General features: G+C 31.9%; 1 protein-coding gene and 1 non-coding gene across 8 annotated transcripts in view; both read right to left on the bottom strand.

The window, feature by feature from the left end:
- The window catches only part of ADK (adenosine kinase), a 528,728-nt gene that overhangs the window by 372,319 nt on the left and 144,218 nt on the right, over positions 1–12,191 (bottom strand). The window lies entirely within an intron of this gene.
- Positions 8,757–8,872, bottom strand: LOC113600414 (U5 spliceosomal RNA). Its single transcript, XR_003421407.1, has one exon. It is a non-coding gene; the product is annotated as a U5 spliceosomal RNA (small nuclear RNA).

The raw sequence follows: 12,191 nt of genomic DNA, 5'->3' as shown, positions 1-12,191 counted from the left end.
ATCTAAAAAACACACAAATAATTGACATCTTTACAATTTTAAATTCAAACTTCTCAACATCCTGGAAAATATCTGATGCATAACAGTCTCAATCCCTACTTCATTAAATAATGAAAAATAAAATCTATTGCATATCCAAAGGTTACATACTAACCACATAACATCAATGTTGATTCAAAAGCACATATAGCACACAATATTACTTTTCACATTACTGTAAATGAAATTCTCAATTTGGTATTACTTTTTAAAAGTAAAGTTTTGAAAATTTATCAGTATAGAAGTTTTATCTTATGCATGCCTTTGCAGCAAAAGACATTAAAACCAATATGAAAAGTGTTTAGATACTAAAGAGATGTTTTCTTTCATCTTCGAACACTACAAACAGAGATTCCAATAAAGAAAACCACAACTTTGCTGAAGTTTAAAACATCTGGGGAGTATCTTAAGATATTCATTCTTAAGAGCTCCATGTTAAAGAACAGCCTGAAGGGTAGATGATAAATCTGCTCTAAAAGTGGAAGTGTGTTTTTAATCCCACTGAATATAAACAGACTCTTAAAAAAAAAAAAAAGAAAAAAGAACTCTAATTCGAAAGCAACGTGCCAAGAGACAAAAATGCTCCATAAAAGGAAACTTTAAAAATAAACACTAGAGCTCAATTATAAAACAAAAAGAACTTAATTATTAAATAATCATGAGAATATAATGATTTTAGGATATTAGCAACCAGAAATTAACTGTCAATAAAACTTTGTAATTGCTAACTGAAGAATACTGGGTGATGGGTTCAGATTACAACATTCTTTTGTAAAAGATGTTTCTCCAGCTATGAATTCTCATATGATAACAATAAACTCTCAGAAAGCTAATGTAAGAAATAAATGGGATAATTTATATTTTTAAAAACTGAAGATATATCTTTCTTTTACATCAAGTTAATATTAATGCAAAAGTTATTTCATAAACTTTGCATTTACAAATACACGATATAGAATGTATCAAGACATGATACATGAGATCCTAAAACTCATATATATTTTTTTAAAGTAAGCTCTACACCCACCATGGGACTTGAACTCGTGACCCCAAGATCAAGAGTTGTATGTTCTACCAACTAAGCCAGTCAGGTGCCCCTAAAACTCATAATTTTTTTACAGAATTTACAATAAAACTGTCCATAAAGCTTATTAACTGAAGCGAGTATTCAGACTATTTTTAAAACAACCACCAACACTGGACTCAATACAATGTGGAATATATTCTCTTCAGTACATACTCAATTTCAAAAGTAAAAACTTCGAACATCCACCAATTTGGAAGCAAAAGCAAACAAAAGCAAGGTGAAATGACAAAGCCCTGGGTTCCACAGTTATTTAGCTACTACAGAAAGAGTGTTACAGTATACCCTACAGGCTATACTGATATATAATTTATAGGTAAATCTGTTTCCCAATTTCAAAGTATGCAATTTAAATATATATTATATTGATAATAAACCAGATTTGAACATTTTTTAGTATTTTATAAATGCAAGAACTCTAAAATGAAAATAAAGGACAATTAATCTAATGTAGAACTGATATCTAATTAGACATAATATTCTTTCTGGACAAGAGGGGAGGTCAGAAAGCTTTCTCTATAAAAGGCCAGGTAGTAAATATTTTAGACTTTGTGGGTAAAAAGAAAAACTCAAGGATATTTTTTAGGTGGTTGGAAAACAAGAGATTAGCAAATTTCCAAAAGTACTTTTGCTGATAAAATTAAAAATATAATTGAGTAGTGTTGTTTTTTGCTTGTCAGTTTGTTTTGTAATTCAGTTTACTAATAAAAAGAATATAATTCTTTTGGGGAGAATAACATTTCATTTAATTGGTGTTCAAAGTTACTGTTCCCTATCATCAAAAATGACTGCAAATGTTCATCTGTTAACATTGATCTATTATGAGATTTTACATATTTCAACTTTGAAGAAGTCTTTTCACATAGATTCTGCCAAATATTGATACCAATCCACAAGCATATAATTTTTATTGAATATATTCATCACATAAAAGGCATTTATAAAATTCTATTACAGGAGTCTCTTGATATTTGCCTTTTAGCATGTCACTACCTTATAGATTAATCACTTCCAACTCAAAATTAGACAAAGGGTCGTCAACTGCGTTGTTAAAGGATTTAAAATAAGGAAGCATCCGTTGCACTGCCATCAAGGTCTGAAAAATACTCCTGGAACTATTGTTTCAGCCTGAAAAATATATCTGCTATAAAGAGTGTAAGAATAGAGATATTACTTCTTGTTTCAACTTCTGACAGAATGAGACATACATAAAGTAGCTTGACATTTGTCACAATTCAAACTACAGTAGTTGCTGTCAAATGACTACCATGGTTAAGTTTCAAATGTAAGTGCTATATAGGCCTCACAATTAAGAAACAATATCAGTATCATTAAAAAACAATAAAAGGCTGAAATAAAAGTTAATTTTCAAAGCCATTCCATGTGCTACAATAATTAGTTAATGGAGCGTCTTATCTAGAAAACTCTGAATCTATATTCTTAACTCAAAATAACTGTAGTAATCAAATGGCAGGGCAAGTCAAATAGCTCAAATTACAGGCAGAAATTTATGGAACTATCTCTTCATGAGATCAAATGAAGTTCACTGTTAATACTACTAGTTCAATAATAAATGAGAGATTCAAATATTTTACAAAATTTTGTGATTACAATAATACAATGAATAACCACAGGCTTTAAAAACCTTACATTTTCACAAACTTTATAAATATCTTAACTCTTTTTTTTTGTTCCATACATATTTTGTTTCATATGTAACACATCTTAACAGATTATACTTTCAGACATACTGAAATAGTGTTTTCTTAATTTTTTTGAAAATATTCTTGCCTACAGTTGTTTGATACAGACTTTTCATGAAGGCTAATTAATTGTCCAGTCACTTGAAACTCAGTATCACTTCTGTGAATTAAAAAAAAACAATTGATTACTGTCAGTAAATATCTGATGACTCACCAAAAACTAAGGAAAACCACTCAAAATCGTTCTTTTTCTTTAATTGACTACTGATGTTGCTACCAATGTCCTCAACTGTTAAAGCAACTATTGCCACCAAAAAACTGACAGTCTTAAATTTATTTTCTCTAAACACATTTCTTTGGCTAATACAACAAAACACAATTTAATTCACTCAACACTGGTAAATGGCTCTCACTGTTTAGCTAAGAAATTATATACTCCCAAACCTTACTTTGGGTGCAACCTCATTTTGATTTTTTGTTTGTATGTGCGAAAAACCTCTGCTGTGATAAGCTATTATACTTTAAATTTTCTAACTTGTATAAGAATTGCTTTCCTTGAGTTTGGAATACTGTAAGTGCTTAGCCTGGTAATGGCAATGTATGCAATGGTCTTTTAATAGAGCTTAATAAACACAATGTCTCATCATCTAATTTAATAAAATAACCCATAGTTCACTATCCTGTAAAAATGGGATTCAAAGTCCCCTTTTCTCTTTTTCTTGTTTTGACATGATAGGTATGTACTAGAAATAAAAAATAAAGTGTTATGCCACAGTAACAAATGTGACACTTAAAACACTGTTGAATTACTTTATCACTGGGATGTTAGTATGCCAAGCAGCAGTGTGAAACAATGAGAATGCCACGTCAAATCTTTGCTGTAACTATTCATCCCTGCCGTAGGGGTGGGAAAGCAGCCATAGACAATACATAAATGAATGAGCATGAGTATCTTCTAGTAAGATAGAACTTTAATTATGGACAGTGAAATTTAAATTTCATATAACTTTCACATCATAAAATATTATTCTTCTTTTTACCAGTCATTAAAAATATATAAAAACCATTCTTAGCTTATACACCACAAAAACAAGTGGTGGGACAAATCTGGCCCATCCCTGCTTTAAACAAGTCACTTATTCTCTTGGGCTCAGCTCACTCTTCTGTCACATGTAAATAATATAATGATTGTTGTACCTATCTACCACAGAGGAAAATGAAAAGGATCATCAAACATACGTGAACAGGTTCTAAAACTATAAAACAATGAGTATCAACTAATTCTATTTTGCATTCACAAAATATTGATTGCACAACATTCAATGTACTTATGCAGGCAGTCAATCCAATTCCATAAAGATAAAAAACAAACACTAAGCATTTACCTGCAAAACAAACAAGCACTTCAGAAAGTCACTATGGATACAAAAAAACACTTTACCCACAAACTCTTTTAATAAATGTTTTATTTCAGCAACCAGTCTTATTTGAGACTTCTTCCATACAGCCAGCAAGTACACTCTATCTCTTTTTGGTAGCTTCATAGTTTTCCATTGTATAGCTACAACTTAATCTCTACAATAAACATTTAGGTTTTGTCTAATTTTGTTTGCTTTTACAGGTAATATAAAAACAGGGGTGCCTGAGTGGCTCAGTCGGTTAAGTGTCTGACTTCAGTTTAGGTCCTGATCTCATAGTTTGTGGGTTCGAGCCCCGTGTCGGGCTCTGTGCTGACAGTTCAGAACCTAGAGCCTGCTTTGGATTCTGTGTCTCCCTCTCTCTCTGCTCTTCCTTCATTCAAGCCTGGTCTCTCTCTCTCAACAATAATAAATAAAAGACAAAAAAATTAAAAACAAACATCCTTACACATATACAGTTCATAGATCCAAGAGCATTTAAGACATAAGATTTTGATAAATAATATTGATTTGATAAATATTGATCCGATTTGATAAATTTGATAAATAAAATGATTCCTTCAAAAAGGCTGTGGTGACTTATAGTCCCACGATATTATGAAACTGCTTATTCCCTATAATCCTTGCCATATAAGAATTATCGTAACAAGTTTATTTTCATTCCTCCTATGATTGAGGGTGAACATACTTTCATATGTTTACACACCATTTTATTAACTTTTCTACCCAGCAACAGTTCACAGACATTGCTCATTATTAATATATAATTGTTGTTCTCATGGATTTCTAGAAGCTCTTCACATAGAAATATCTTGGACTATGATGTAGTTGGCAATTATTTTTATCAGTTGGTAAACTGGCTTCTGACTTTATGCAAACTTTTTGCCATGTATTAAAAAATATTTTTAATATAGGCATTCATCCACTGCAAGAATGTAAAACCAAAAAGGAATTGCAAATTAAACCCAAAGACTGTAGAAAGAAGAAAATAAGAAAGAGCTGAATATGTAGAAAGAGAAAACAAACATGCTCTATAGGGAAACAACAAAGCCAAAGTTGGTTCTTTGAAAAGGCTAACAAAATTAATGAGCCACTCCCCTTGCAAAGAAGGAACAAATAACCATTACAGAAATGCAAAAGGATACTTTTCTCCATAGACTATATAAATATTAAAAGGTCATAGAAAGATATTATGAACAAGAGTATGCCAATGCATTTTAACATTTAGACAAAAATGTACAAATACTTAATCAAGGCTGACATAAGAACAAGTGAAAAAATCTAAAAAGTCCTTCACTTTATTTATTTAGAGAAGAGACAGAAGGAGCGAGCAGGGGAGGGGCAAGGAGAGAAGGAGAGAATCTTTTTTTTTTTTTAAAGAGGGAGAGACAGTAAGAGAGAGAGCACGAGCGTGGGAGGGGGCAGGGGGGTAGAGAGAGAGAATCTTAAGCAGGCTCCATGCTCAGCGCAGAGTCCAATGTAGGACTCAGTATCAGCATCATGAGATCATGACCTGAGCCGAAATCAAGAGTCAGACTCTTAACTGAATGAACCACCCAATCGCCCCAGTCTTTCACTTTTTTAATGCAATATTCCCAACAAAGAAAACTCAAGGTCTCAATCACATTATCAGTGAATTGTGCCAAATATTTAAGGCATAGGCAAACCATAGGCACAATTGTACAGAGAGTTAAAAAGGACAGGAACACCAAAAAGAGTATCCCCATTAAAATGAAGACATCTATTCATGAAATGATATCATGAGGATAGTGAAAAGGCCAAGTCAGAGCTGGCATTTACCAACTAAAATAAGTCATAACCTGAATATACAGAGAATTTCTATTAACTGCTAAAAAATTATTAATAGAAAACTGGAAAAAAGAACTTAAACTTGCAATTCACAAAGCAAGTGTATCTAAATGGTCAATATACAAATAAGAATATGTTTAACCTTATTAGTGGTCTGGTCAAGGAAATACAATTAAAACTATAATAAGATACCTCTAGTCACTCACCAACCAGTGTGGCTAAAACAAAAATTTTAAAGACTGAAAATACCAGTGGAACAAATGGAAACTTCAGTCCTGTTGATGGGAATATAAAACTTTGGAAATCTCTTTTGGTAGTATCTAGTAAAGTTTAAGACAAGCACACCCAGTGACCCAATATTTCCATTCCTATTTATAATTCCAACAGAAATGTGTGTACATGAACACCAAAAGACACATACAAAAATGTTCATTACTAGCATTGTTTGTAACAAAGCCAAACCCAAAACAACCCAAACACCCATCAACAGTAGAGTATAAAATTAAATTGAGACAGATTTGTACAGTGGAATTGGATAGAGAAAAGAAAATGAAGAAAGCACTACTATATGCAACAATGTGGATAAATCACACAAACCAAGATGAGCCAGAGAAACCATAAACAAAAAAATATACACTATACGATTTCATTTATTTAAAGTTCAAAACAGCAAAGCTAATCTCTGGTGTTGTAAGTCAAGATAGTGGATACCTTTGGGGAAGGAGAGGGGCCAAGGGTGCTTCTGGGCTTCTGGCCAAGTTCTATTTCTAGAACTGGTTGGTAGTTAAACAAGTATGTTTACTTTGAGGTAATTCTTTCAGCTGTACACTTATGATTTGTATACTTCTTTTACGTGTGTTATACTTCAATTCATAAAAAGTTAATAAAAGAAGAATGAATGTTGAGTTTTGCAAATGCATTTTTAGCATCTATGAAAATAATCATTTAAAATCTCTCTAAAAATTAAATGGTAAAATCAAATCTGGGTCCAATCAAAAGATTAAAACCACATAGTAAGTTAAACGGAATTTTAACATAAAGAATTATTAACTATGATAAAAAAAAGAAAGGTCCATATGGTATTCTAGGGCTGAATGAAAAGTACCCAAGGAAGGAAAAATTTATGAAGGAGCAGACCTCTTTTGAGAAAGTGTGGGTCAGCCACCAGATAGTAGAGTTCATTGGTTTAGTTGGTCTGGGGTTACTAAGCAAACAACAGAAACCCTCTGGGAAGCAGCTGGAGACCAGGGTAAAATCATATTAATAGATTCCCTAATTCTGAATTATCCTTTCATTTTGGAATAAACCCTACTTGTACTACTAGTCTCTTGATATATCACTGTATTTAGTTTATATTGCTCTTAATTTATCATCTGTGGCTCTTTGTATCTAGTAAAGTATTAAAAATGTATGTTTGTGTATTAATTTTGTAATTACCCACCAAGTAAATGTTGGTTTCTAATTATTTTTCACTTCTTCGTTTTACAAAAATACAGTACTTTCATCTGCAAATAGCATTTCCTTTCTTTACCATTTTTATACCTAACGTATTTTTATCAGAGTATTATGGTCTGACTTTTGTTTTTAAAAAATCAACCTTGTCTGCTGGGCTGAGAATATGAGGAAAGCAGCCAAGGGTGGAAGGAGAGAAACTAGGTTAAGAGGCCATTGTAATAATTCAGGCAAAGGATAATGGTGGCACAAAGCATAGGACAGATGACTACAGCAGTGTAGATGGTAAGAAGTGTTTAGATTCACGATATAGTTCAAAGGTGGTTCAGTAAAATGTGTGAAGGACAGGATATGTGCTATAAGAAAAAGAGAAGTACCAAGAATACCTTTAAGGTTTTTAGTCTAAACAACCAGGACAGAGTTGCCATTAAGTGAAACAGAGAAGGCTGTAGGTGGAACAGGTTTGGGACAGTGGGGAAAATTAGGAGTTCAGCTTGGATTTGTTGAGTTTAGACTATAAAAAATCCAAGTGCATTCATTAAATAAATGCTGGAAGAACAAATCAGTCAATCTTTCAAACACTACTGATTCCCCAATACTCCAAAACTGCAATGAGTAAGGACACAAAGAATTATGCCATAACATACACTCTACTTCACTACAAAGAAATGATTCTGTGAGACCCACAAAAAGGATAGACTTCACAAAAGGAACTATCCTTCCATGGCAGGAACTGGCCTATATAGCCTGACTGCCATGTATAAAAAGAACGAAAATGCAGGCTTTCCTAAGGCAGAACCAAAGGCCCAAATTCCCCTCCAGTATATTGCACATGATCTTTGTTTAAAAAAAAAAAAAAAAGTAAAGAACTGGTATTCTTGGTATAGCAGGCAACACTAAGCTCATAAGAGTTCTAGATAGAGACAAAGAAACTGCAGAGAGAGAGGCAGACAGACAGATAGATGTTAAATGTTAAATAAATGTTAAATAAATAAATAAATAAATAAATAAATAAATAAAATTTAATAAATAAATAAATCTGAGAAAAAGGAAAAAAAAAATCCCATAGTTCATGGTGCTATTATAGTTCATGACTAGTGATATAGTCATTCAGTGCCCAAGAAAGACTTGGCAAGTTCACCTCAAAAAAGACAACTTGCATCAAAAATACAAATTCTAAGATCTTCATATTTTTCAGTATGATATATATATATATATATATATATATATATCTTATTATTATTATTAGTAAGCCCTGCAAGCGCAAGGCCTCAAAAAATTGGGTAAACACTAAGAATCATTCCTCTCCAAGGAAATCTTTAGTAAAAGGCAAAACATTTATATGATCTGAAGAAAAAACAGAGTATCAGTATGATATATTTTTAATTATTCCATACTATCTCCTTTCATTCCTGCAAGAAAAGTCATGAGGAAAAAACTATTGTATAGATAAGAAAAATGAAGTATTCAATCAGTGTGACATGTATAAAGGTAGCTAATATTAGAACTCGTATCTCTCATACCCCTTGCCAACTATCCACTCTCAAAGAATTTCTAATTTTGTAAAGGTGTAATACTAAATTAAATATGAGGTGGTAACAACAACAAAACCTATGAAAAATTTAGCACATTATCAAAATCCCAGTGATCTGCAGAAAAGAAAAATCTACCTTAAAATTCATATGGAATCTCAAGAAATAGCCACCTTAAAATGCATACGGAATCTCAAGGGACCCCCAAATAGCCAAAATAAGCTTCAAAAAGAAGAACAAAGTGAGAGGACTCATACGTCCTGATTTCAAAACTTAGTATGAAGCTACAATAATCAAAACAGTGTGTACTGGCAAAAAGACATATAGACCAATGGGATGGTACAGAGAATCCAGAAATAAACCCTCACATACATGGTTAAATGATTTTTGACAATGATGCAAAGACCATTCAGTGGGAAAACAGGGTTTTTCAACAACTGGTGCTGGGAAAACTGGATATTTACATGCAAAAGAATGAAAGTGGATCTGTATCTAACACCATATAGAAAAAATTAATTCAAAATGCATTAAAAATCTAAATTTTAAGAGCTAAAACGATGAAACTCTTAGAAAAAAAACATAAGACAAAAAGTTTTTTGGATTTGGCAATGATTTCTTGGATATGACACCAAAAGCATAGGCAATAACAAAAATAGACAAATTGGACTTCATGAAAATTAAAAACCTTTGTATATCAAAGACAGCATCAACAGAATAAAAAGGCAACCCACAGGATGGGAAAAAATCTTTATGAATCATTTATCTAATAAGGAAATAATATCCAGAATCTATAGAGAACTCCTAAAATTCAACAACAATAAACAAACAGCCTGATTCAAAATTGGGCAAAGGACTTGAATAAACATGTCCCCAAAGAACATATACAAATAGCCAATAAGCACAAGGATAGATGTTCAACATCATTAATCATCAGGAAAATGCAAATCAAAATTCTTAGTACCTCACACCCATTAGGAAGCCTACTATTGAAAAACTAGAAATAACAAGTGTTGGCAAGGAAATGGAGACATTAGAACCCTTATGCACAGTTGGTGGGAATGTAAACTGGTATAGCCACTGTGAAAAAAGGTACAGTGGTTCCCTCAAAAATTAAAAATAGAATTATCATATGATCCAGCAATTTCACTTTTGGGTATATACACAAAAAACTGAAAGCAAGGTCTCAAAGAGATATTTGTACATTCACATTCATAGCAGTATTATTCACAAAAGCTAAAACATGGAAGCCACTCAGGTGTTCACTGATGGATAAACAGATAAGCAAAATATGGTGTTTATGTACAATGCAATATTATTCAGCCTTAAAAAGGAAGGAAATGCTGACATAGGCTACAACAGGGATGAACTTTAAGAATATTATACTAAGTAAACTAAGCCAGGCACCAAAAAGACAAATACTATATAATTCCATTTATAGTCGAAATCATAGAAAAAGCAAGTAGAATGGTGGTTGCCAGGGATAGAGGAAAGAGGGGAAGAAGAGTGATAATTTAATGGGTATGGAGATTCAGCTATTTAAAAGAGTTATGAGATGGGTGGTGGTAATGGCTGCACAAGAGTATGAATGTATTTAATACCACTAAACCTACACTTAAAAATAGTTAAGATGGTAAATATTATGTTATGTGTATTTTACCAAAATTAAAAAATGGGAAAAGTTAAACAAATATAAAAATACGTTTTTAAAAAATCAATACTTTAATAATCGCAATACTTTCCCCAGTTACTAAAAATTATCATTAAGATTTGACCATTGCTACGTTCTTCAAAAAATAAAAAATAGAATTATCATATAATCCAGTAATTCCACTACTGGGTATTTATCCAAAGAACACAAAAACACTAATTTGAAAAGATATATGCACCCTTATGTTTATTGTAGCATTGTCTACAATAGCCAAATTATGGAAGCAACCCAATGTCCACTGACAGATGAACGACCACAGAAGATGTGATTATATATAATATAATGGAATACTGTTCAGTGATAAAAAGAATGAAATCTTGCCATTGGTAACAATGTGGATGGATCTAGAGGGTATAATGCTAAGTGAATAATAAGTCAGTCAGAGAAAGAGAAATACCATATGATTTCACTTATATGTGGAATTTAAGAAACAAAACAAATGAACAAAGAAAAAAAGAGACAAACCAAAAAAAAAAACAATGGACTCTTAAATGTAGAGAACAAACTGATGGTTACCAGGGGGTAATGAGTGGATGGATAGGTAAAATAGATGAAGGGGATTAGGAGTACAGTTATTAAACTGATGAGCAGTGAATAATGTATAGAATTGTTGAATCACTATATTGTACACCTGCAACTAATAAAACACTGTGTGTTAACTATACTGGAATTAAAATTTTTAAATAAATTAATTTAAAAAAATATGCTAGCTTCCCACTTGCCTATAACTCATAACAACCTACACGATGCTTTGGTAGAAAATGCTTTCTTTTTGTTATATGTGACATCAGGATTATTATTTGTTTTTATCAGCTGAAGATAATAATGAGCAAAATATTTCTATAATATCCTTGAGCATATATTTTACATACGGGCAATAAAATGTATTACAAAACAGTTTCCATTTTAAGTTTGTTATTTGGCAGAAAATCTCCCACAGTGTTTAACTTATTATTATTATTTGCTGCAGACTCTTCCTAAAAGCAAGAGGCAGCCCATTTTCTCCAGATGACTCATTAACAAAAGTCACAGTAGAATGAAGTGTTCCAACTTGAAATACCAATAGCTAAATATAACCTCTTTCACAACATTAGAAAATGCAGTGCCTCTCTTTAGTCTATAAGAGCAATCTTCAAGGGTCACCTTAACAAAACACATTTAGCACTTTAGGTGATCAGCAAGAAGAAAAGCCTGGAATGATGTATAATTTTTTAAAAAGAAAGCATTCAGCAAAAATGGGGAAAACTTTGTAAATCACAAAAAAAAATGAATTTTTTCTCCTTCTATAAGTAAAAACACATTTCTATCATAAAAGCATTTAATACCTTAGAATATGAACACTGGTCACAAATATTAAAATTTATCTACTCGTCCCTAGTGTAAACTGAAAGGCTTTTTCAGCCATTAAACAAATGAGAATCCTATCATAGATATTTCATTTGAGAT

The sequence above is a fragment of the Acinonyx jubatus genome, chromosome D2, assembly GCF_027475565.1.
Source record: "Acinonyx jubatus isolate Ajub_Pintada_27869175 chromosome D2, VMU_Ajub_asm_v1.0, whole genome shotgun sequence".
NCBI lineage: Eukaryota > Metazoa > Chordata > Mammalia > Carnivora > Felidae > Acinonyx > Acinonyx jubatus.
Note: the sequence above shows the minus strand (reverse complement) of the source record. Positions and strands in the feature narration are given on the sequence as shown.